Source organism: Schistocerca nitens, chromosome 9 (genome assembly GCF_023898315.1).
Source record: "Schistocerca nitens isolate TAMUIC-IGC-003100 chromosome 9, iqSchNite1.1, whole genome shotgun sequence".
NCBI classification, from domain to species: domain Eukaryota; kingdom Metazoa; phylum Arthropoda; class Insecta; order Orthoptera; family Acrididae; genus Schistocerca; species Schistocerca nitens.
The window spans coordinates 41,669,013-41,694,098 of NC_064622.1; the positions used below are offsets into that span (position 1 = coordinate 41,669,013).

The 25,086-nt window shown below is 43.2% G+C and overlaps 1 protein-coding gene and 1 non-coding gene across 2 annotated transcripts in view; one reads left to right on the forward strand and one right to left on the reverse strand.

The window, feature by feature from the left end:
• Positions 1 to 6,905: 6,905 nt before the first annotated feature.
• On the reverse strand, positions 6,906 to 6,980 carry Trnas-cga (transfer RNA serine (anticodon CGA)). Its single transcript has one exon. It is a non-coding gene; the product is annotated as a tRNA-Ser (tRNA).
• Positions 6,981 to 15,663: 8,683 nt separating this feature from the next.
• The window catches only part of LOC126203838 (uncharacterized), a 477,198-nt gene continuing 467,775 nt past the window's right edge, over positions 15,664 to 25,086 (forward strand). The window contains exon 1 of the mRNA XM_049938213.1: positions 15,664 to 15,745. The gene's annotated coding sequence lies outside the window, so the exon portion shown is untranslated. The remainder of the gene's footprint in view (positions 15,746 to 25,086) is intronic.

Genomic DNA, 25,086 nt, shown 5'->3' on the forward strand with positions numbered 1-25,086 from the left:
CTACAGAGTGCGTGTTGTGTGCGATCTAACGCGACAAACAAAGCAGTCATTTTAATTCACTTAAACCTAAGTGAAGTTTAACGCGTAGTGGAAATAAAAGACACTGTGACTGGAAACAGTAAACTTTAATTTCAATCGATATGTGCAGATTCAATGTTATTAGAAAAACCACAGTTTTCCAAGCTAAATACTAGTTCTTTCAGCTTGACAGCAGTCTGTAGACGATCCAGTGATGTCACGCTGAAGTTTTTCCGTATAGCTAACCACTGATGCCAAAGAATGGAAATAAAGTTGCAGCAGAACAGGTTTCGATTTTTTTCGGTATAATTTCACCTTCGCCAAACTTCTGTAGTGATTTCGGTTTTGCAGTTAGGATGTACGAGGGCCATTCAATAAGTAATGCAACACATTTTTCTCGACCAGTTCGGTTGAAAAAATGCGGAATTAGCTGTGGGATATTGTGGAATATTCCTGCTTCAGCCGCTATAGTTTAGTGAAGTTCCGAAAGGTGGACATACTATAGTGAGCTTCAAAATGGAGTCTGTAATAGAGGTGCATTCCAAGCGGAAAGATATAATTGAATTTCTTTGAGCAGAAAACCAGAACACCGTAGACATTAATAGTCTCTTGCAGACGTTCTCATTCGAAGTGATCGACTGATCATAGTCAACCACCTCGCTGCACAACTGGCTGCTGATAGTACTGACAGACTCGTTCAGCAGTTGCGGTACTCAAAGGTGTGTGCCCTCTGTCTTCCTCGCCGCCTAACACAAGACGTACGGACTATTTGTGCGGCATTGCTTGCGTGTTACGAGGCTGATCGTGACAATTTTTTGTCCAACATCGTCACAGGCGATGAAACATCGGTTCATCCCTTTGAACCACAAACAAAGCGGCAACCCATTGAGTGGCAGCACACCACCTCTCCTCTGGAATCTGAAGGGGTTATGCTGACTGACGTCCTCCCTCGTGCAATGATTGGCTCTGAAGTGCATTGTGCTACTCTCAGGAAATTATTTCCCCCATGTAAACGTATCTGTTGACTGCTTGGTGACGGTAGCTCCGACCTCTGAGCATTCGGTACGGTGGTTGTGTGGATGCCAGGGGATGGGCGTGCAGCTGCCAGCATGGCTGGCGTGTGTGCAGGTCTCTGCTGGCCAGCGCGGAACTGTCTATGCTGCAGTTGGCAGACGGTGCACGCTTCACAGTCACGAGTTTGTGCGATCGGTAGGATTTTTTTCACCAGATATATTTAGCAGAAACGTTGCGGTGGAGAAGGGTGTTTGTGTTCTCAAACGTTGGTGCAAGTACAAGAACTCGGATATATTTAGCGCTATGATCTGTCTGTCGCGGAAATTTCATTACTTGATTTGAATATGTTTGTGCGTGATACTCAAACATTGAAAATGTGCTTTTATTACGAAGAAGGATCATCATAAGGTTGGTGATAATTCTTTTAAGCGATCTATTCGACTCCTGTAAATTGTTAGAGAATTAGTTTGATAGGTTAGTGCAAATGGACTTTTTACCTCTATTTGTGACATCAAAATTGCGTCAGCTCTCTCTTTGCCCCCAGCATTATCCAATAGGAAAGCAGTATTCTGAGGAGAGATGAAAACCTCTGTCTGTGTGATTGGAGACGCTGGTTCACACAGACAAACAGCAAGTGGCCTCTTGGGAGAGACAGAGACAGGAAGTGAGTCTGAAATTTCCCGATCAATTTGATGCTTTGTTTGGGGCAGTGCAGGAAGCTACCACTTTATGCTTTGTTTGAGGGGCGTGAGGTCAAAGTAGGCCACTATCCGGTCCATGGTCGGCAGTATTTTGTATTGTGGTCTGTAATTAATACATTGGCGGTTTCTGAACGTCATGGCGGCTCCCTGACGACAGACATACATGAGGGACACCCCAAACAATTGCTACTATACTGCACTTCATTCTATCATTCCTCGGTGCTTAGAGTTATTATGTTATGGGAGGCGGAGTGTGTGTGTCTGTGTGTGTGTGTGTGTGTGTGTGTGTGTGTGTGTGTGGGAGGGGGGGGCAGACATGAGTTCTCTTCAAGTGGTGGAGCCCTTTCTCTCGTAAACTGTTTAAATAAAGAATATGCATCAGTATCTTATTGACCTCCAGGACAGAGTTAGCCTTTTTCCCACTAGTTTCTTGTGGTAGGGATGGAGAGGGAGGGATGAGAGGTGGGTTGGCGAGTCACCTGGTGGTGGCATTGTGCACTACAGTATTTGATCCCTGCATGTCAAGATGAGTAAAGACACGAACGTTTTTTTCCAACAGGACAACACCTCCAATCTGTAGCAGTGTAATTACGTAATTGTAGTTGCTGGATGTGAGGTTTTCCTGGTAAACAAAGAGATTCAAGGCCTGAAAGTTGAATTTCATAAATAAATACAGTATATCTATTGCTATGTAATTAAATGTCCTCTGACGAGATTCCTTCCTCTCCAGCAAAGGCTCACCAATTTCCAGATGCGGGAGAGGAGGAAGGTCTGGGGTTGGGAGAGGAGGGTTGGGGGGATTTCTCAAGATGGGGAGGAGGTATGTAATTTATCAATTTAATTAAAGTCAATTAAGTTGATATCAAAGATGTGCTTGTATCAGCAAGGAGAGGGGGAGTGTTGGAGGTTTCCTGAGGAGTGGGGAAGGTGGTGGTTTCTCAGGAGGATGGATTGTCCCCAGGGGTTATAAATCCACCCACAAGTGATCCTAAACCACTTAGTCAAACAACAGAGTAAGGTCATAAATCAATCAAGTTTGTCAAGGATATGGGCAACCTGCACTAACAAAATGTGTTAGAATACTGTTTGTCCCACTACTAATTTGGCTCATTAAAACTTCATGCCATTTCGCAAACTCACTGGAATCAAAAATGTTCAAATGTGTGTGAAATCTTATGGGACTTAACTGCTAAGGTCACCAGTCCCTAAGCCTACACACTACTTAACCTAAATTATCCTAAGGACAAACACACACACCCATGCCGGAGGGAGGACTCGAACCTCCGCCGGGACCAGCCGCACAGTCCATGACTGAAGAGCCCTAGACCGCTCGGCTAACCCCGCGCGGCTCACTGGAATCGAAACCAGCAAAGTTTACAGTAACATTAAATGAATTCTTTCGAGCGCCGACGGAGGAATTGACGCTAATATTAAAAAGGAAACACTTTCCTGGTTTTTACAAATATCTATTTGACCACGACCCTATTTTCTGTGTGTCTGGCCATCGTCTGGTGATAATGGGATGTTGCAACCACAGACAAACTGACGTGCGATTTGTACAGACACTACCGATGAAATAAATGACGTACAGAATGCATAATTTCTAATCGCGGCCTGGCACGAATTCCTCTCTTGTGCCAACCTCTTCGTCTCAGAGTAGCAGATGGAGGAGGAGGCGAAGATTAGTGTGTCATGCCCCGTCGACATTGAGATCGTTAGAGACGGAGCACAAGCTCGGATTTTGGAAGGATGGAAATCGGCTGTGCCCTTTCGAAGGAACCATCCCTGCATTTGCCTTAGGCGACTAAGGGAAATGACGGAAAGCCGAAATCAGGATAGCTGGACGCGGATTTGAACCGTCGTCCTCCCAGATGGGAGTAGCATATGCACCTTACGTTCCCAATTATTACTTTCGAAAGGTACCAGATTATTTTGTAAATTTAGCAAAAAGCTGTCCAATGATTCTGGAAAACTTATTGATAGTTAACACTGACAATGACTTGATTGAAATTTACTTGCATTTTTAAAGACGTATTTAAAACTGGTTTAGTAAAACTGTAAAATGCTTCGAAAGCAAGTGCATGACAATGCTGAACGTGTATAATATGATGGATAATCTTAGAAACGGACTAACAAAGAAGAAACAGCTCTCTCCGACATGAAGCAGATAGAAAAATTAAACTGTGTTGTTCGTCTGAACTGACCAGCAAAATTCACAGAATTTTTTTATCATTTGTAGATACAACTTTAGAGTACCTAAATAAATGATATGATTTTAATAACACAAAACTGATTATTTATCCTAAGCAATATTTATTTAAAAAGCAACCTTGAATTTTGCCATTTTGTTAACGTAGTTGAGAATTTGAAGCTGCAAAATCGCAAATTAAATGTGGATGATCTTTATGAGGATATTGCATTATTAAACACATCATATGATGAAATAAATATTTCTGGAGCTTTTGCAGAATTATCCACTGCACAAAAATGGTAACAAATATTCAGTAACCCAAATGATGATTTCAAAGATTTGTACAACTTAACTTTATCCAGAATCTTTAGAGATTTATTCTTGACATCAAACATTACAAACAGTTGGTATGAACATAGGAACAAAAATCCCTCTTTGCAGAGATATCGAGGGAATTCCCTGCAGTGAGTGCTGATGGTGTAACTTATCTTAAATGTGCACTTTTACTCACCTTCGTGCTTACATTTGGTCATTGTATTTGTTTCTTTTTGTGTGATTATAGTTTCTGTGTTTTAGAGTAACTTCAGTTACAACCATCTGTTCAGTGTTCGAAATGAAGGATATGCAGAACACGTACGGCCTATCAGATGGGAATGGGGTCGCAGCACGTCAGCTTTATCCTGAACGGAACCCGGGGAGTCAATTGCCTTGTGCAACAACGTTTGTACGACTTCACAAATACTTGCGAGAGAGAGGCTCATCTGAGAAGAGTTGCAGTTGGTGGGAGACCACGCGGGATATGAACGCCTGAGCTTGAAGAACAAGTTCCTTGTGCTGTGGATGAATCTCCGCCAACCAGTACAAGGAGGATTGCGCTAAGGAGACCGTTAATCACATGACGATCTGGAACATTCTGTATGAAAATCTTTTACACCCGTACACCTTCGACGCGTGCAAAGTTTAAATCAGCCGGACTTTCAGCCGAGAATAGCTTTCACTCAACGGTTGTTAGGCAGTGTGCTGTGTATCTGTAGTTCTTAGCATGCACCTTAATCACTAATGATGCTGCCTTTTCACGTGATGAAGATCACGTCTGGGCTCACGAAAACCCTCATGAAGTGCAACAAGGGAAGTATTAACAGAAATTAAGATGGAATCGTTCCTGTGATTTCATTGGCCGTTACTTTTTACCACAAGGTCGTGCTGGGCTCACATAGCTACGATTTCTCAGACATGAGTTACTTCGTTTACTTGAAGCTGAAGCTCTAGATGTCATCCAACAAATGCGGATTATGCACGATTGTGCTCCACGTCAGTTTACACGGATAGTTCGCCAGTGTCTCGATAAACATTTCCCGAACAGGTGGATAGGTGGAGGGGGACCCATTGCATGGCCCACCCGCTCGCCAAATTTGGACCACATGGAATTTTTTTTCCTTTGGGGACATTTAAAATCGTTGGTGTATTCAACTCCCATACCAAATGTTGATGTTCATAGGGAGCGTATCCAGAACCTATCTGATCAAATACGGAACGCACCAGGAGTTTTCTCTAACCTACGGCAAAGTATGGAACGCAGGCTCAGGGGATGCGTGGAACCAGGAGGTGGTTAACTGAGCAAGTTTCTTAAACGTAAATGTGTTTGGCAACTGTGTCGTTTTTGTGCCATGAATAATAAATCCTTTCATACCTCCGTAACGAAGGATTTTTTGTTTTGTTTTAATATCAGGAATGTCCACCTCCTTTTGCTGAGTGGTTAGCGTGTCTCAATGTCATGAGAGGGGCCTAGGCTCGTTTCCCCGCCTGCTCGAAGATTTTCTCCACGCGAGGACTGGATGTACTGTTGTTCTCATCTTCATTTCTCTGTAGGTCCATGTTTTTCGAGATGATTGCGGGACTCGGCTGTTCGATACAGGATGTCAAATGAAACGCCTTGCAGCCGTCTAGTTTCAAATTTATTTTATTTGGCAACCAGTTTCAGCGTTTTACTACGCCATCTTCAGGCCCCTGACCGATGTAGGAAGACTCTCCCTTGGTTGTGATTAAAACAGGGGCTCGTAATACCGGTATTAGTAGATTTTTGCTTTAACGGTCACTTCAACCATCATCTGCCCATCTGTTTGCCAGACGATGATAGAAGTGATCGCTATAGCAAAAATCTAAAAATACTAGTATTGCTGGCCCCTGTTTTAATCGCAACCAAGGGAGAGTCTTCCTACACGTCGGTCAGGGGTCTGAAGATGGCGTAGTAAAACGCTGATACTGGTTGCCAAATAAAATACGGTTTGAAACTAGACGGCTGAAAAGAGTTTCATTTGACACCTTCATCTTCATTTCGTCATCATCGAAGCGCAAGTCACCGAAGTGGGGCCAAGTAAAGAGACTTGCACCAAGCGGTGGAACTCCCCGAAGGGGACGCCTGGCCAAAATATGTCCTACGCACATTTCATCTCATATCAGGAGCAAATCCTTGAAATTTCAAAACGCATGTTTTTATACACTCTGTATCAATATTCATATGTAACATTACAAACTCGGCATCTCTTCTTCTTCCACTGAAGGTTGCCGCGCGGGATTAGCCGAGCGGACTAAGGCGCTGCAGTCATGGACTGTACGGCTGGTCCCGGCGGAGGTTCGATTCCTCCCTCGGGCATGGGTGTGTGTGTTTGTCCTTATGATGATTTAGGTTAAGTAGTGTGTAAGCTTAGGGACTGATGAACTTAGCAGTTAAGTCCCATAAGATTTCACACACATTTGAACATTTTTTGAACACTGAAGGTTCGCGTCCTGCGCCACTCCTTTAAATCATCACACTAACGATAAAATGACAGCTATCTAAGCTATCAGTGACCATGCGACAGAATAGCAACTGAAATCCATAAGCAGAGGAAAGGTCAATGGACCTGACGGGATACCAGTTCGATTTTACGCACTGTGTGCGAAAGAACTTCCCTCTTGAAACTTCCTGGCAGATTAAAACTCTGCCGGACCGAGACTCGAACTCGGGACCTTTGCCTTTCGCGGGCAAGTGCTCTACCAACTGAGCTACCCAAGCACGATACACGCCCCCTCCTCTCAGCTTTACTTCTGCCAGTACCTCGTCTCCTACCTTACAAACTTTACAGAAGCTCTCCTGCGAACCTTGCAGAACTAGCACTCCTGAAAGAAAGTATATTACGGAGACATTGCTTAGCCACAGCCTGCGGGATGTTTCCAGAATGAGATTTTCACTCTGTAGCGGGGTGTGCGCTGATATGAAACTTTCTGGCAGAGGCAAAGGTCCAGAGTTCGAGTCCCGGTCCGGCACACAGTTTTAATCTGCCAGGAAGTGTCTCAATGTCATGAGAGGGGCCTAGAAGAAGAGTGAAAATCTCATTCTGGAAACTTCCCTCTTTTCTGCCAATGGTGTACCATAGGTCTTTATAGGAACGAAGGGTTCCTAATAATTGAAGAAAGGGCAGGTCATTCACGTTTTCAACAAACGTCGTCGTCGAACAGGCGCACTAAACTGTAGGCCTCCCACGTCACTCAGTTGTAGAACTTTGGAACACGTTATATGCTCGAACGTAATGACATTTCTGGAGACCGAAAATTTTCTCTGTGGAAATCAACGCAAGTTCGAAAACAACGATCGTGTGAAATCCAGCCCGCTCTGTTCGTCCATGAGACCCAGGAAGCAACAGATACGGGCGCCCAGCTAGATGCCGTGTCCCTTAACTTGCGAAACGCGTTCGATACAGTTCCGCATGGCCGCCTAATGAACGCAATACCAGCGTACGGAACTTCAGACAAGCTGTCTGATTGGATTGAAGAGTTTGTAGCAAACAGAACACAGCATACCATTCTGTACGGAGAGAAGTCTTCATACGTAAAAATAACTTCTGGCGTGCTCCAGGGATACGGCCATTACTTTTCTCCGTATTTATAGACCGAGCGAGGTGGCGCAGTGGTTTACCGACCCATCAGTCTACTGAGCGCGCTCAGCAAGATCGTTGAGAAGGTAATATTAAAACGACTCACCAGGCACTGCATCACAAACGACACCCTGAGACCGGAGCAATTCGGTTTCAGGAATCACCACTCAACAACACAACAACTCCTCCGCGTCGTTGAATACATAACACACGGATACAACACAAGCAAGGCAACTGGGGCGGTGTTCCTGGACATCGAAAAGGCTTTCGATCGTCTATGGCACAACGGCCTAATACGCAAACTTAGTGACGCAGGGTTCCCCGACGGGCTCGTACGTCTCATACGCTCATATCTCACGGACAGGAGTTTCAACACTGACGTGCAGGGCAAACAATCGACACGACATGGTATACAGGCAGGAGTACCCCAAGGAAGTATCCTAGGGCCCTTACTGTTTAACCTCTACATTAACGACCTCCCAGCTACACATAACACGACGGTAGCAATCTACGCGGATGACACTGCCATCCTTGCGCAAGATTGGAAGCCGTCTAACATTAACTCACGACTACAGACCGCACTCAGAACGGCGGAGCCTTGGCTGGTGAAATGGCGTCTTAGAGTAAACGTTGACAACTGCGAGGCCGTTCTGTTCACTAGAAGACCGAAGGAACTGCGCAAACATCAGCACTGCAACCCAATAACACTACACACACGCCCAATACGTTTCCGCGAGAAGGTCAAATACCTCGGTGTCTGGCTGGACAGGAAACTACTCTGGGGGGACCACATTCAACACGTGACCAACAAAGCTAACGCGAGGCTCAGACAACTCTACCCTATGCTTAACAGGCGTAGCACACTGAACAGGAGGGTGTCTAGGTCCATGTACATGACACTTATTAGACCCCTGATGACGTACGCAGCCCCTGTCTGGGGATACGCTGCGCCAACTCGCCTGCGCCGTCTGCAGCTCATACAGAACAAAGTACTCAAAATCATAAGCAACGCTCCGCGCTACACACGCATCGCGGACCTTCACCGGGAATACCGGCTAGATACTATCTTGCAGGTATTCCAAAAACTCTCCACACGACTGTACAATAACACGAGACACTCGCGCAACCCGTTTATCCTTTCTCTGGGTAACTACGACCACAACCATAGATGGAAGCATAACAGACCAAAGACATTACTGGCTAGGAACTGAACATCTATGGTCTATAGAACGCTAACACGACAGTACTGGCGAGCCCCTGCAACACAGTTATTACTGGAAACCCAGATGTGCAACTAGCCGAAAACAGGCAAACGCAGGGAAACCGTACTGTACACAGCACGCAAACCAGCCACACACACCCCATACACCGTCCGTGAGTCGATCTATGACCGATCGCCCACTAATCCACAACGACCTTGAACTGTTGCAGGGACGCAGCAACTGCAGCAAGCGCCGCAACAGGCTCCAACAACGACAAAGGTAACGATGCACGATACCTCGAACTAACATAACCACACCTTGCATGCACTGTCGCAGATAGCAAGCCGCTACTGCCCTTACTACCCGTCCTACTGTCGCAGAGGTTTTTTTCCCTTGGCTCTTGCCTTGGCACTTTTTTTCCTCTGCCCTTACAACCGCTACCCTTCAATCGTTTTCGACCACTTCTATCTCCTGATGGACCATGTTAATGAGTAATCTTACCCAGACGCATGGACAATATCACAGCCCACATCCTGTGACGCCTGATTCAAAAACTAACATGTATACGGAGGTGACAGTAGAACTTTTGGTTTGGTCACCACGTTGGTGTGGGCGTGGAGGGGCCCCATCCTGCGGCGCAGTGGTTAGCACACTGGACTCGCATTTGGGAGGACGACGGTTCAATCCCGTCTCCGGCCATCCTGATTTAGGTTTTCCGTGATTTTCCTAAATCGCTTCAGGCAAATGCCGGGATGGTTCCTTTGAAAGGGCACGGCCGATTTCCTTCCCCATCCTTCCCTCACCCGAGCTTGCGCTCCGTCTCTAATGACCTCGTTGTCGACGGGACGTTAAACACTAACCACCACCACCACCACCGTATTTATAGATGACCCAGTAGACAAGGTCGGATGTTGCATGAGGCCTTTCGCGCATGATGCTATGGTACACAGAGCAGTCGCGAAGGTAGAAAATTGTAGCGAAATGCAGGAAGACCTGCCGAAGACTGACTCTTGGTGCAGGGAGCGGCAGTTGACTCTTAACGTAAATGTAACGTATTGCGAATACATACACAGAAAAACTCTTTACTGTAATTATACAGAATTGCACAACAATCACTGGAAGCAGTTACTTCCATGAAATATTTATGAGTATGCGTGGAGAGCGGTTTGAAGTTGAACGACTTCATAAAATTCATCGTGAGTAAGGAGGTGCTAGACTGAGATGCATTGGAAGAAATGAAATGAAATATGGTCCATCTATCAAGGAAGTAGCTAGCAAAATACTCGATGCTCGTCAGTATGGGATCCGTACCAAATAGGACTGATACAGGAAATAGAGAAGATCCAAAGAAGAGTAACACGTTTCGTTACAGATTCACTTAATAAGGGCGAAAACGTTACGAAGATGCTCAGCCAACTCCCGTGGCAGGCACTTCAAGAAAGCCGTTCTGCATCACGGTAAGTTCTACTGTTAGAGTTCCAAAAGTGTATTTTCCTAGGACAGTCAAAAGTCGTGGGATAGCGATATGCACGCATACAATTTCCATTAGTATCGCATACATAAGGTGTAAAAGGACAGTGCGTTGGCGGAGCTGTCCTTTGCGCTCAAGTCGTGTAAAAAAGTTTCCGACGTGATTGTGGCCACACGACGCGAATTAACAGATATTGTACGAGGAGTGATAGTTGTAGCTTGACGTATGGGAAACCGGAAACCGTTAGGGCATTCAATTTTCCGAGATCCATAGTGTCAAGAGTTTGCCGAGAATACCACATTTCAAGCTTTACCGCTCACTTCGGACAACTTAAGGACCGAGACCAGTTGTAAGTGCTAACAGACAAGCAACACTGCGTGAAATAACCGCAGAAACCAATGTGGGACGTACGACGAATCCGTAACAACAGTGCGGCGAAATTTGTAGTTAACGTACCACGGCAGCATATGACCGGCAGGAGTGCCTCTGCTAACGGGAGGACGCGGCCTGCAGCGCCTCTTCTGGACTGGTGACCATATCGGTTGGACCCGGAGCTACTGGAAAACCGTGGCCTGTCGGATGTGTCCCGATTTCAGTACGTAAAAGCTGATGGCAGGGATCGAGTGTAGCGCAAACCATAAGGAGCCATGGAGCCAGTTGTCAACAAGACGCTGTGCAAGATGGTGGGGGTTCCAGCTCTATCAAAAATTTTTGAGAAAGTAATGTATTCAAGAGTAGCCTCCCATATTTGTAAAAATAAAGTACTAACAAAATGTCAGTTTGGTTTTCAGAAAGGCTTTTCAACAGAAAATGCTATATACGCTTTTACTGATCAAATATTAAATGCTCTGAATAACCGGACATCGCCCATTGGCATTTTTTGTGATCTCTCGAAGGCTTTTGATTGTGTAAATCATGGAATTCTTTTAGATAAGCTAAATCATTATGGTGTGAGGGGGGCAGCGCATAAATGGTTTAATTCATACTTAACTGGAAGAATGCAGAAAGTTGAAATAAGTGGTTCATGTAATGTTAAAACAAAAGCTGATTCCTCAAACTGGGGGGGCTATCAAGTACGGGGTCCCACAAGGTTCGGTCTTAGGTCCTTTACTGTTCTTGATATACATTAATGACTTACCATTCCACATTGATGAAGGTGCAAAGTTAGTTCTTTTTGGTGATGATACAAGTATAGTAATAATTCACAAAATTTTTCACAAAATTATTAAGTGGTTCTCAGCAAACGGACTCTCTTCAAATTTTGATAAAACACAGTATGTACAGTTCCGTACAGTAAATGGCACAACTCCAGTAATAAGTATAGAATTTGAACAGAAGTCTGTAGCTAAGGTAGAATTTTCAAAATTTTAGATGTGTCCATTGATGAGAGGTTAAACTGGAAGCAACACATTGATGATCTGCTGAAACGTCTGAGTTCAGCTACGCATGCTATTAGGGTTATTGAAAATTTTGGTGAAAAGAATCTCAGTAAATAAGCTTACTATGCCTACTTTCATTCACTGCTTTCGTATGGCATCATATTCTGGGGTAATTCATCGTTGAGTAAAAAAGTATTCATTGCTCAAAAACGTGTAATCAGAATAATTTCTGGAGCCCACCCACGGTCATCCTGCAGACATCTATTTAAGGATCTAGGGATCCTCACAGTAACCTCACAGTATATATATTCACTTATGAAATTTGTTGTTAATAATCCAACCCAGTTTAAAATTAATAGTAGTGTGCATAGCTATAACACCAGGAGAAAGGATGATCTTCACTATGCAGGGTTAAAACTGACTTGGGCACAGAAAGGCGTAAATTATGCTGCCACAAAAGTCTTTGGTCATCTACGAAACAGCATCAAAAGCCTGACAGATAGCCAATTAACATTTAAAAATAAATTAAAAGAATTTCTAGATGACAACTCCTTCTACTCATTGGCTGAATTTTTAGATATAAATTAAGGGAAAAAAAGCAACAACTTAAACATTAGTGTCATGCAATATTTTGTGTAATGTAATATCTTGTACAGACATCTTTTATTAACCTGACACGTTCCACATCATTACGAAGTGTCGTATTCATGATCTACGGAACAAGTATTAATCTAATCTAATCTAATCTAAAATCATGTGGTCTGTGTTTACATGGAATGGACTGGGTACTTTGGCCAAATGAACCGATCATTGACTGTAAATGGTTGTGTTCGGCTACTTGGAGAACATTTGCAGCCATTTATGGACTTGGTTGTTCCTAAACAATGATGAAATTTTTGTGGATGACAGTGCGCCATCTCAGTGGCCCACAACGGTCCGAGATTGGTTTGAAGTTCATTCTGTACAATTCGAGCGAATGATTTTGCCAACTATATCGTCCTACATTTATCCCATTGAACTTTTACGGGATATAATCGAGAAATCAGTTCGTGCATAAAATCCTGCTATGACAACACTTTCGCATTAAAGGACGGCTTATAGAGGTAGGCATGTCTCCGTATTTCTGCAGGGGACTTCCAATGACTTGTTGAGTCTACGCTGCGTCGAGTTGCTGCAGTACGCCGGGTAAAAGTGGGCACGATACGATATTATGAGGCATCCCATGACTGCTCCTTCCTATGTATACTACTGGCCATTAAAATTGCTACACCGAGAAGTGCAGATGAAAAACGGGTATTCATTGGACAAATATATTATTCTAGAACTGACACGTGATTACATTTTCATGAAATTTGGGTGCATAGATCCTGAGAAATCAGTACCCAGAACAACCACCTCTGGCCGTAATAACGGCCTTGATACGCCTGGGCATTGAGTCAAACAGAGCTTGGATGGCGTGTACAGGTACAGCTGCCAAAGCAGCTTCCACACGATGCCACAGTTCATCAAGAGTAGTGACTGGCGTATTGTGACGAGCCAGTTGCTCGGCCACCATTGACCAGACGATTTCAGTTGGTGAGAGATCTGGAGAATGTGATGGCCAGTGCAGCAGTCGAACATTTTCTGTATCCAGAAAGGCCCGTACAAGACCTGCAACATGCGGTCGTGCATTATCCTGCTGAAATGTAGGGTTTCACAGGGATCGAATGAAGGGTAGAGCCACGGGTCGTAACGCATCTGAAATGTAACGTCCACTGTTCAAAGCACCGTCAATGCGAACAAGAGGTGACCGAGACCTGTAACCAATGGCACCCCATACCATCACGCCGGGTGTTAGCCAGTTGGGCGATGACGAATACACGCTTCCAATGTGCGTTCACCGCGATGTAGCCAAACACGGATGCGACCATCATGATGCTGTAAACAGAACCTGGATTCATCAGAAAAAATGACGTTTTGCCATTCGTGCACCCAGGTTCGTCGTTGAGTACACCATCGCAGGCGCTCCTGTCTGTGATGCAGCGTCAAGGGTAACCGCAGCCGTTGTCTCCGAGCTGATAGTCCATGCTGCCGCAAACGTCCCCCAACTGTTCGTGCAGATGGTTGTTGTCTTGCAAACGTCCCCATCTGTTGACACAGGCATCGAGACGTGGCTGCACGATCCGTTACAGCCATTCGGATAAGATGCCTGTCATCTCGACTGCTAGTGATACGATTCCATATTCTGCTAACAGTCATTGTATCTCGACCAGTGTCGCGATACGATAAACCGCAATCGCGATATGCTACAATCCGACCTTTATCAACGTGGGAAACGTGATGGTACGCATTTCTCCTCCTTACGCGAGACATCACAACAACGTTTCACCAGGCAACGCCGGTCAACTGCTGTTTGTGTATGAGAAATCGGTTGGAGGAGGAGGATATGAGTGTTTAACGTCCCGTCGACAACGAGGTCATTAGAGACGGAGCGCAAGCTCGGGTGAGGGAAGGATGGGGAAGGAAATCGGCCGTGCCCTTTCAAAGGAACCATCCCGGCATTTGCCTGAAGCGATTTAGGGAAATCACGGAAAACCTAAATCAGGATGGCCGGAGACGGGATTGAACCGTCGTCCTCCCGAATGCGAGTCCAGTATGCTAACCACTGCGCCACCTCGCTCGGTAAATCGGTTGGAAACTTTCCTCATGTCAGCACGTTGTGGGTGTCGCCACCGGCGCCAACTTTGTGTGAATGCTCTGAAAAGCTAATGATTTGCATATCAGAGCGTCTTCTTCCTATCGGTTAAATTTCGCGTCTTTAGCACGTCATCTTCTTGGTGTAGCATTTTGATGGGCAGAAATGTACATCTATCTCTCCCCCCCCCCCCCCCCCGCTCCATCACGGAGGTTTACCAGCAATCTTTTTTCCCTCAAATCGTACGCGACTGGGACAGTACTCTCCGCAACACTCCCTAACGTGGTTTGCGGAGTAAGACGTAGATGTAGATGTTGACATTTTTGCAACTTTAATTTTACGATGAAATGAACACCCTTAGCTACTTACAGGCGTTGACATACGTCAACGGGGACAGATGAAAATGTGTGCCCCGACCGGGACTCGAACCCGGGATCTCCTGCTTACATGGCAGACGCTCTATCCATCTGAGACACCGAGGACACAGAGGATAGCGCGACTGCAGGGATTTATCTCTGGCACGCCTCCCACTTTTCCAACGTATTGTCCCGCAGTACATTCGTAGTGCCCCCGCCCATTATAGTCATTACTCGCGGCGCGTTGCCGATTCCCGTAAGAGTTCGGGCACTGTTTGTGCATACGCACAGAAGAAGAAGATGGTCAAGAGGCTGGTGAGCCTTATATATATATATATATATATATATATATATATATATATATATATATATATATATATATATATACTAAGATGGTATCTGTTCTTTCGGACACGTCCGAAAGAACAGATACCATCTTAGTATATATAACTTTAATTTTCTACTTGTTGGCTACGAACGGGGCACTTGACCAGTGGGTGATGCACTATACGAAGAGGAAGTACTCGGCTATAGCTGACCGCGTACGTGGGCTGGCGGATTGATGGTTCCGCTAACAGGGGGTAGCGAGGGATCTCCGCGCGTGTAGGTGTCGACGCGTAGGCGGAGGCGTGCGCAAAAGTGGGCGACCCACGTCAGCGCGCATGCGCGGCGCCCCGGCGCCCGGCGTGGCGGAAGCTATAAACGGCGTCGCGACGCTGCCGAAGCCCAGAGGAGCGCCCAGCGCCGGACCGACGCCGCCCCACACTCACCGACGCCACCCCACAGCGTCCGCCCCCGCCGATCTCGCAGAGGACGCCTGGCACGGTAAGAAGCGCGCTGTCTTCCCCTGTCTGCACGTCAATTTCTCACGCTTTAATATACGTCCGCTGCTCACGAGGGGACCGACCATACGAACTTACTTTCACCGATTCGATTCATATTGACAGGGGGTGCTGGGTACGACTAGGGCTTCGACCTTTGTAAACAAGGAGACGTATCTCTCAACCGTTTTCGAGAAAAGCGAGTTTGAAAATTTTACGCGTGCTTAAATGCTTTGGATGGTCGCTTGTATTTAAGGAATCCGTAGCTGCGCGAGGAATGGCTTAGGTTCAAAGTCCGAGGCCTCTGAATCGAAACTCGCTGTCGATTTTCTTTTCATTCCAACGTAATTCAAAGAACAGATTCATTATGACGGTGAAAGTTATCAATATTTAATGATTCATTTATTACTTTAATAACCTTTATCTTGAAAAATGAAGAAAAAATTTCTTTCATAAGGAGACGGTAAGTCATGAAAGATATACCAGCACTTTCACTCAAATCAGGACCGTCATTTGTTTATTTAAATTATTGTACCTATATCTGTGGCACGCATAATGTGTAATCTACGGAGTACTGCACTTGTCAGGATGAGAAATATCGTGGAAATGCAGAAAGCAATAACTATTGCGAAACACAACACATGGAATGGACGCCAAAGTTTTGAATGTGAGTGGTTTTTGCAATGCGTGTACTGAAAAACAAACTTGGTCTTCATTCATAAACAGTTCTCGGGCATCCGTAATTTCGCAGCGTACTACGCATATCGAAGCTTATCATCGAATATTGGTGCAGACAACAGACAGTGTACGGTTTATTGAATTTTAATGTTAACTTCTCTACAAGCTCTCCGTTCTGTTCGATAATGTACGCGCAATTTTCTAGCTGTTCTATGAGGTTCTACACCTGCCTGTAAAAAGAAAAAAGAGCGGTGCAAGGCTGCAACAGGTGAGTACATTTTGTGAGAATTACTTTAATGCTGCATCCTGGGCAGACGTTCACCATCTTGAAAAGCTTCGTCGTGCAAACCTGGATTCCTTTACTCTCCACATGAACCGAAGAGCGAAAGAAATTCTTGTTTCCTCACTCATGGCTCAAGACATCGGTTAGAAAATTCTTCTATACTGCTGTCGTAAGTCTGCCGGACTTACAAGGCGCTATCGTAACACTTGTATTTGCGTGCGTGCTCAGAAACTGATTTTGTCGCTCTTCGTCCAAATGAGCCAGTGGTCTCTTGCAAGCAGACGAAGTAATATTATGGATAAAATGACACCTTGCTGTGCAGTGTAAAATTGTTTTACGTCGTTAGAATTACGTGGGAATAAAAAAAAGGTACCAGCAGCGAGATTCGATCCAGACTACTCGCACTTACGAAACTAAATGCTTATTCACTCAGCTGCAATACTAGCGGCCATACATTTAAAGAGTTTAAAGTCCCAAAGCAACGTCGGGAAGATACTTTCGTAAAGCTAGGAATAATCCCAACTATAGAGCTGACAAATCAAATGGGAAAATTAAAAATGTGTTCTGCAGAACAAAAAGACAAGTTGGTGGCACATCTAAAGTAATTGGAGAGCAGGCTCTTTAATCCAACGATGAAACACCTCATTGTCCGATCTTTAACCTATAAAAGTAGCAGAAAGAAATAACTTACCACATAGACTAGTCAAAGAAACGCACGACTGGGTTATAGGAATTATCAATAAGCGACCTACAGGAGCTGTTCGCTAACCATAAAATGCATTTGGTACACGAGCGATCGTATCCAACAAAATAACAGTAACAGCAACTAGGCATTAAGCATTAAAAAGAATTCTAAAATTTTTTAAATGACTTTAAAATAAAGGTTTCTTGAGATTACTGCAACAGCCGCCTTTTGTTTTGTTCTTCAGTTTGTCGTTATTACATTTCAGGATTCGAACCGCCTAGCGATTCATCAACAGATTTTACATATTTATTAATTGTCTGCAGCAGTGTGAGAGTCGTGCAGCTGTCGCAAGATGTATAAACGAAACATGTGAGCACTAAGTGTGGCGAGACTTATTCACATTATGAGATAGATTTTGTTGCTTTACTTAGGTAGCGCGTTCCACATGCTTTACAAGACGTAAATAAACCATAGAGTATGGCTAAAGCTATGTCAAAGAGATTGTGTTAGCGCAGAGCTCTTTCTTCACGTCTTGTAATAAACACTGGTGTCAGTCAGTATGTTTCTATTTGTTTATTGTAAAATAACATGTAGTAATATGGCAAAATTGACGTGTGCTATTTATAAAATCTATGAAACAATGAGTTCGGAAGCTAATACAACTACAATATTGGCACTGCATTTGCGATACACACTTCATTTGTCATTGGTTAATTAATACTGATCAACACTTATGAAATTAACAATAAACATCACAGATTTTTTTAAAATTTAAATAATGAACTTTTAAGCTGGGTGATATGTGGGAGGAGGAGTGTATGTATATATGTATGTATGTGTGTGTGTGAGTGTGTGTATGTGTGTTTGTGTGTGGGTGTGTGTATACTAGAAGGAGAAAGAGATTGTTGAGTAGGTGTGCCATTACGGGTGAGACGGGGGGGAGGGGGGGGGGGAAGAGAGAGAGAGTGGGTCGGAGGGAGACATTTTTTGTGAGTTATTTGATTTTTCAAGAGTAATGATTCTTTGAAATTTTAGAAGAATGGGTTATTTGCTAAATTTATTTGTTCATTTAAGTTGGTGTTGGGAGACTTATTCTTGAAACTTCCTGGCACATTAAAACTGTGTGCCGGGGCGAGACTCGAACTCGGGACCTTTGACTTTTGTCTTTGCCCACAAAAGGGAAAGGTCCAGAGTTCGAGTCTCGGTCCGGCACACAGTTTTAATCTGCCAGGAAGTTTAATATCAGCGCGCACTCCGCTGCAGAGTAAAAATTTCATTCTGGAGACTTATTCTTATGAGCGAAAATTTCTAACAGTTCCAGGAGATCAACTTTTATTCCTTTGTCTGCAGTGTGTAGGACTTCAAAATATTCTCTTGATGTTACCAGTACCGATTTTGTTGAAAATTCTCAATTACTTAGTCTAAATTGTTCATTAAACAATTTTGTCTTAGTTTTAAGATGACATTCCTAATAATTTCAGCGTTTACGCAATAATGTCACAAAAAATTGTCTTATACCGCTCTTTCCAAGGGTGAGGCAGAACGGGAAATATGCAGGCATTTCTTTGAAAATGTAAAAGCACATAACATACAGGTTTAAGTGATTTTTAACTAAGGTACGTTAGGTTGTAATGCAAAGTGATATTTTACACGTTTAAGAAGTGTTTTTTTGTGTTCCTTTATTTTATAAAATTTTTTAAAGAGTAAGTATCTCTTTCCGGCCTGAGTTCCCCTATAGTGCTTGTGAATTAATCAGCTTTTCTTGTTAACCACAAATACCATTAGGATGTATTAGCAGTGTTTAGTTTTTTTTATTAACCACAGATAACATTAGGGAGTATCAGCAGAGGCATATAAGTGATTCCCTAGATCCCTGTAGGTCAACAGCACGAGAGGGATTTCTGAGTGCAAAGCAACACAACAGAGTTTTTCGGTGAACTTAAACGTTCTGGCGACACCTCAGTTTATTATCCAACTGTGTACGGAGGATCCCGCACTTGAAGCAGCATCCAGCGTATGCCAATTGATCGCTAATTCTGGTACCAATATTTGTTTGCAGTACGAGACCTTCTTATTTGTACACACTGTACATTCCATACACAAGCATCCCGCTGCGTAGGAGTTAGCACGAATCCTGAGATAAAGTTCCACAGCGTTATCAGTTATCCTCGTCTGTCTCAGAACATAGGTGACATGGTTACAAACCGGCTCAGTTACGAAACGGTAGAAGTTTCTCTTAGCATCTGCTGAAAATAAAGAACGGTTCTGCTGTTTGAGTAGGTTGTCGCTTTTCACTTGAGCTCATTGCCCTTCCCAAATAACTTTTTAAGATAATGATTCTGAATTTTTTAATTTTGAGGCATTTAAAATCTTTCAACAATATATTTATACTTCTGTGATAGAAATTTTACATTTACAAGTTATGGCCATGTCCTAATTTACTCAAGAAATATATAATTATGAGCTATTAACTTTAAATTTGCCTTACTGAGAAAGTTTTGGCTTACACTCCTTGGCAGCCAACCCATCGAAACGTCTGCTCTAATCTACCAAATGTAAGCAAATACATGGCTCAAGTACGGTTCGTGTGTTCACATGTGCGCTTGAAGCCCATCAGTCCGTGCTCTGCTGCTGCACCCTTCGGACAAGGTGTTCGTGGAGGTAGTTAGACTTTCACGATGTACGCGCTGCCCGAAAAAGAAGTGAACAGAAATTTCCGAGATTAGGAAAAGACAAAATAATGTTTATTGCACACTCCGAAATAGGTTTTAATTCATCGGTGGTTGGTTGGAATATGGATCAAAGTCCTCAAATTGGTGTAGCCATTATGCAAGAATAGGCACTCGAGTCTGATTAACATCGTAAGTAAGAGCTATTTCTAACACTGGATCTTATAAAGAGGTTTTAGAACACTTGCTGCTAATCTGCACCCATCTGACACACGTACCGTCCTTTGTCACTGCTGGTCACACAATCCTCACATCCTGCATACAGGTATGTTAGCAAGCTCTTCCTCCCACCCCAGAAGTACGATCCCTACCGACACCAGCTACATTCCAGTTATTTACCTAAGGCAACTTTTACAGGCTGTAATGTTTTACATACTGGTCTGATCTGGAATGGATCCCTCGTGACCGATCAGTACTCAAATTTCGACTGTACAACTGTTTTCTGAACCACCTATTTCGGACTTTACCCCGAACAGTTATCCAATACGCCAAGAATGATTCGATGCCTGACATTAACTTTACCTTCAGCTTGTCTATACTATCGCTCAACTTCATGTCCCCACTTATAGTTACTCAAAGGTCTTTCTCGTATGTAATTGACTCAAATTGTGTGTCAGAAGCCGCGTAGTCATTGCTGCCTCATGTTTTTCTATGAATGGGTTACTTCAAATTTCCCTACATAAAGAGCTAGTTGCAAGTCTTCGTATCAGACGGATATTTTGCCTTGTCTAACGAAAAATTGCTACAGTTTATATCGAATGTATTTATTTATCTTGACAAGGCTAGGGTCATCAGGCCCTGCCTTACGAGCAACCTGACTTTCCGCGTATTTTACATTATCTTCACAACGGCAAAAATAACAAGACTTAACATTAACTGAAGTTTCCTTTGGTGCTTGGCAGAACGGAATAACAAAATTGAGAGGGAAAATGCTTCCTAGTGTTCTGTAAAATTACCTTTATTTGGTCACGAACGGGCTTTCGGCTTCTTAGGCCATCTTCAGGTGACAGCTGAATATCCCGACCACAGGTAAACATTATGTGCGAATTACACATATATTATTTGTTGTGTCTAGACAAGACAGTCGAGACACAAGGCGAGGAAGCCGAAAGGGCACGCGTCAACTCACGCAGGCTTGTTTAGGTCTGAAACAGGATTCGTAATGAATGCTATAAAGAAAAGTACGTAGCTGCTAGAATACTTAACTTTATTCCATCATTTGTATACAGCATTCTTGATGATACAAGTGAGACTCTATCTTGAAATGGTTAATGGCGCCTTGCTAGGTCGTAGCCATGGACTTAGCTGAAGGCTATTCTAACTGTCTCTCGGCAAATGTGAGAAAGGCTTCGTCAGTGTAGTCGCTAGCAAAGTCGTCGTACAACTGGGGCGAGTGCTAGTACGTCTCTCGAGACCTGCCGTGTGGTGGCGCTCGGTCTGATCACTGACAGTGGCGACACGCGGGTCCGACATGTACTAATGGACCGCGGCCGATTTAAGCTACCACCTAGCAAGTGTGGTGTCTGGCGGTGACACCACATTATTTATACAGGAGACTGACATATTTTTACATAGGAAAACATTACATTTTTTGTCACTTGAAAATAATTACAATAACTGAAAAAGGGGAGAAACAAAGTTTTTGTGTACAGATACGTTTAACAACTGTAGGTAAATAAGGTTAATTTACAGTCTAAATGTAGTATTTGTAACGAAAGTAAAGGGGGAAAAGGAAATTGAATCTGATGACATAATAAGTTGCGTTCTGTGGCATGTGTTTGTTCTTTTCCAGTATTTCGAGTAGGGTCATCTTTCTACTTTTCTGAACAGAATGTAAAACTTCACAGTCTACATCACATGACTGGTTTTGTTAAAAAATGATCAGCAGAGGTTGACTGTTCCTTCGTCGCAGCTTTTCTCATGCCACAACTCTGCCTGACGGACCAGTATATACTTCGGCATACTGCTTGCATGTGATCTTACACACACTAATCTGTGCCAAGGATTGCAGTTTTTCTCTACTATTGAATCAACATTTTGACATGCTTTTGGTATTATAAGATGCAGACATGTAGTTGCGAGACTGTAACTTCTTTGCAAGGTTGTCTGAAATGTTGCCAGAATATGGGCTTTGCACACCAGAATTTGTAACTACTGACCCATTACTGTTGGCTAGAATACAGAAGTGGTGTAATTTTACGCAGTTTCCTTTTTCGTAGTCTATCATCAGTCAGAGAATAGTTATAGCTATTGCTGGAAGCGATATGTTTGATGGTCTGCAGTTCTGTTTCAAAGGCTGATTCAGACCATGGAACAAATGTGACGGAAAGCTGCATGTTTCTGGCTGTGTGGATGCTGAGAGCTAGCAATGATTATCGTATCTGCAGCTGTCTTTTTCTTTAATGCTAAATGTATGTCTTCTTCTACTAATATCTGTAGTAAGGTCCAAGAAATTTATAGAAGATTCTCCCAGCTCCATTGTAAACTAAATTTCCTGATGTTGCGAGTGTAAATGTTGTAGTAATGTATCTATTTGTCTACTGGTATCATTCTACAAACACAGCGCATCATCCACATATCTGAATTAGCACTTAATTTTGCAATTCAGCGGCTTTTTCTGCAAGAAAAGTTGTTCAAAAGCGTTAAGTTTAATAAGGATAGAACGCTCAGAAAGAAAATAACATAAATAGTGGCACGTAGTTGTAGTTACAGTAGGAAAAAACACAATGTGTATTAGCCCAAGAAAAGTAGCACAATAAAGACAGATTAAAGTCAGGTATATTTAAACGAAGGTTGTGAAAAATCTGTCAGACATCTAGCTTTTGACCTTCGTAGAAAAGATGAAGAGTCATTCCAGAATCTACAAATACTCTTTAACCCTCTAAGTACCACTTCTTTAGAGAGCGACATAATGAAAAATACCATCCCTCATAAACCTTGTACTGATTCCCAGAATAAAAACGGAACTGTCAGATGCTCTCAAATTTCTTCTACTTTCACCTGCTTGGACCTGATATTAAATCTCTCCTACCACCCCCTCCTCTCCTCCTCTTGATTTCTAACGAGTTTATATTATCTTAACGTGTTTGAAAGTGTGCCTTCGTCGTTGAAAAATTTTAATCAGTATTTTAAATGTCCTGTAAACCGATTATTTGAAATTCTGTGTGCCTGTACCACTCGGATTAGCGTGTAATATAACATTTCACGCTCACATAACCTTACGACGACGGCACAAAAATTATAGACTAACTCATCGTCTGTGTAAGAAAGACGTTCCACTACGCAGTTACTAAATATGTTTATCTGCATAACGGTAGCTTGATTTTCAAATCATAAAAATTCAACTGTGGTTGTACAAATAACGTACATGTTCCAGATCAGAGCAATACCACGTCTACAGTCATGGAAACTGTACAAACACTCATAAAAAACGGTTCCTTGTACATATATGATGTAAGAAACACTGATAGTCAATTTCAGAATAATGAAGTAAGACGCGTATTGCGTGAACACATATGAATGAGTTCTAATCGTGTATCCCGATATAAAGGCTCCTTTGAAAAAAAACATTGTTTACTACTACTACTAGGCTAATTACTGTTTAGCTCTACAGGACCTTTATACTGAAATGTTTCCCACACCACCTTGTATTGTCTTTCTATGTGTGTGAGTAACTGTATGTTCACTGTTGTGGGTAAATACATTCAGCGTACACAGGGCGATGTGTGAAACTGATAGCGATTACACGCTTCCACTGTTGTAGAAATCTGCTCCAGCTGCTGCAGATACCGTGTTGAGCTGAAAGTGGTAACCAAAGTACGGAGAAATATTCTTCGGGTCTCTGTTGCATAGCAATCAGATTGCTTTCAGTTCTGAGAAATGTCCAGGTACAATTGTGGATTTGAATGATCCATGAAGTGACTTCTTTTCCGAAGAAAGCATCGAACTATTTCACTAGAACTGAACGCTCCCGTCGGTACTGTTCTCAAGCTGATATTTATTATTAAATCACATAAGAAGTATACGCTGGTTGTAGAATAACACGTACCTTCTTGAAATGAACAATATTTTATTGTTCTATTAACTGATTTCCTTCCATATACACATATATTTTACAATGTGAATCAAAATTTCGCAATGGCGTCGATTTTGACATCTCAAGAATGGCTCTCTTCTTGTAAAATTACTCTTAACAAGAACTAAAGCTCTATATTCTAAGAATAATTATGTGAGCGCTGACCGCCACAGAGTAATAAACAATATCTTTGTCTCTCTCTCGCACTGTCATAGCAAGTTTCGTTGGATGATATATCATACCGACCGATAACAAAGGCAGGTACCTTGCCAGGATTCTTCGCCCCCACTTGTTGCACTTGCTTTTTAATGAACTACATTCTACTTGGATGTTAACGAGCGACGTGGTGCGGTGGTTAGCACAAGACATTATCTTGCTCGAATATTCTTTTTCGGCCCTTTACAAAGTTTTAGTCTAAGTGCTTGTGTTTGCGGGGCGGGGCATACGCGCTGTTGAGGCGGTGTATTCGTCACCAGCTGAGACTGTTTTGTGCTCGATCGAAGCATTGGTGCAAAAATGAACAAACAAAAAAAAAAAAAAAAGCCTCCCACCGTTATGGTCGTGGTCTTTGGGGCAGTGGGAGTACGCGGCTTCTCCATTGCAAGCCATTACCAAATTACATCATTGTTTCTACCCATACGCGAGACAGTGTGATGCGGCCCAAAAAGTTAATCCAGCTTTCCCTGTCCAGTACGTAAAATATTTTACGTAAGAGAGGAACGCACACAAATTCGCGAGATTACTCCAACCACTGTAGTGTATACCGTAGTCGGTCAACAGAAGTGATTTACTAATGAAATCTTCTGCGGTTGCTATGCGAATGACAGTGTGTCTTGAAGCCAGGGTTTCAACGATCTCCCACTCGTGGCGTGACCTGAAGATGAATCGGACTCAG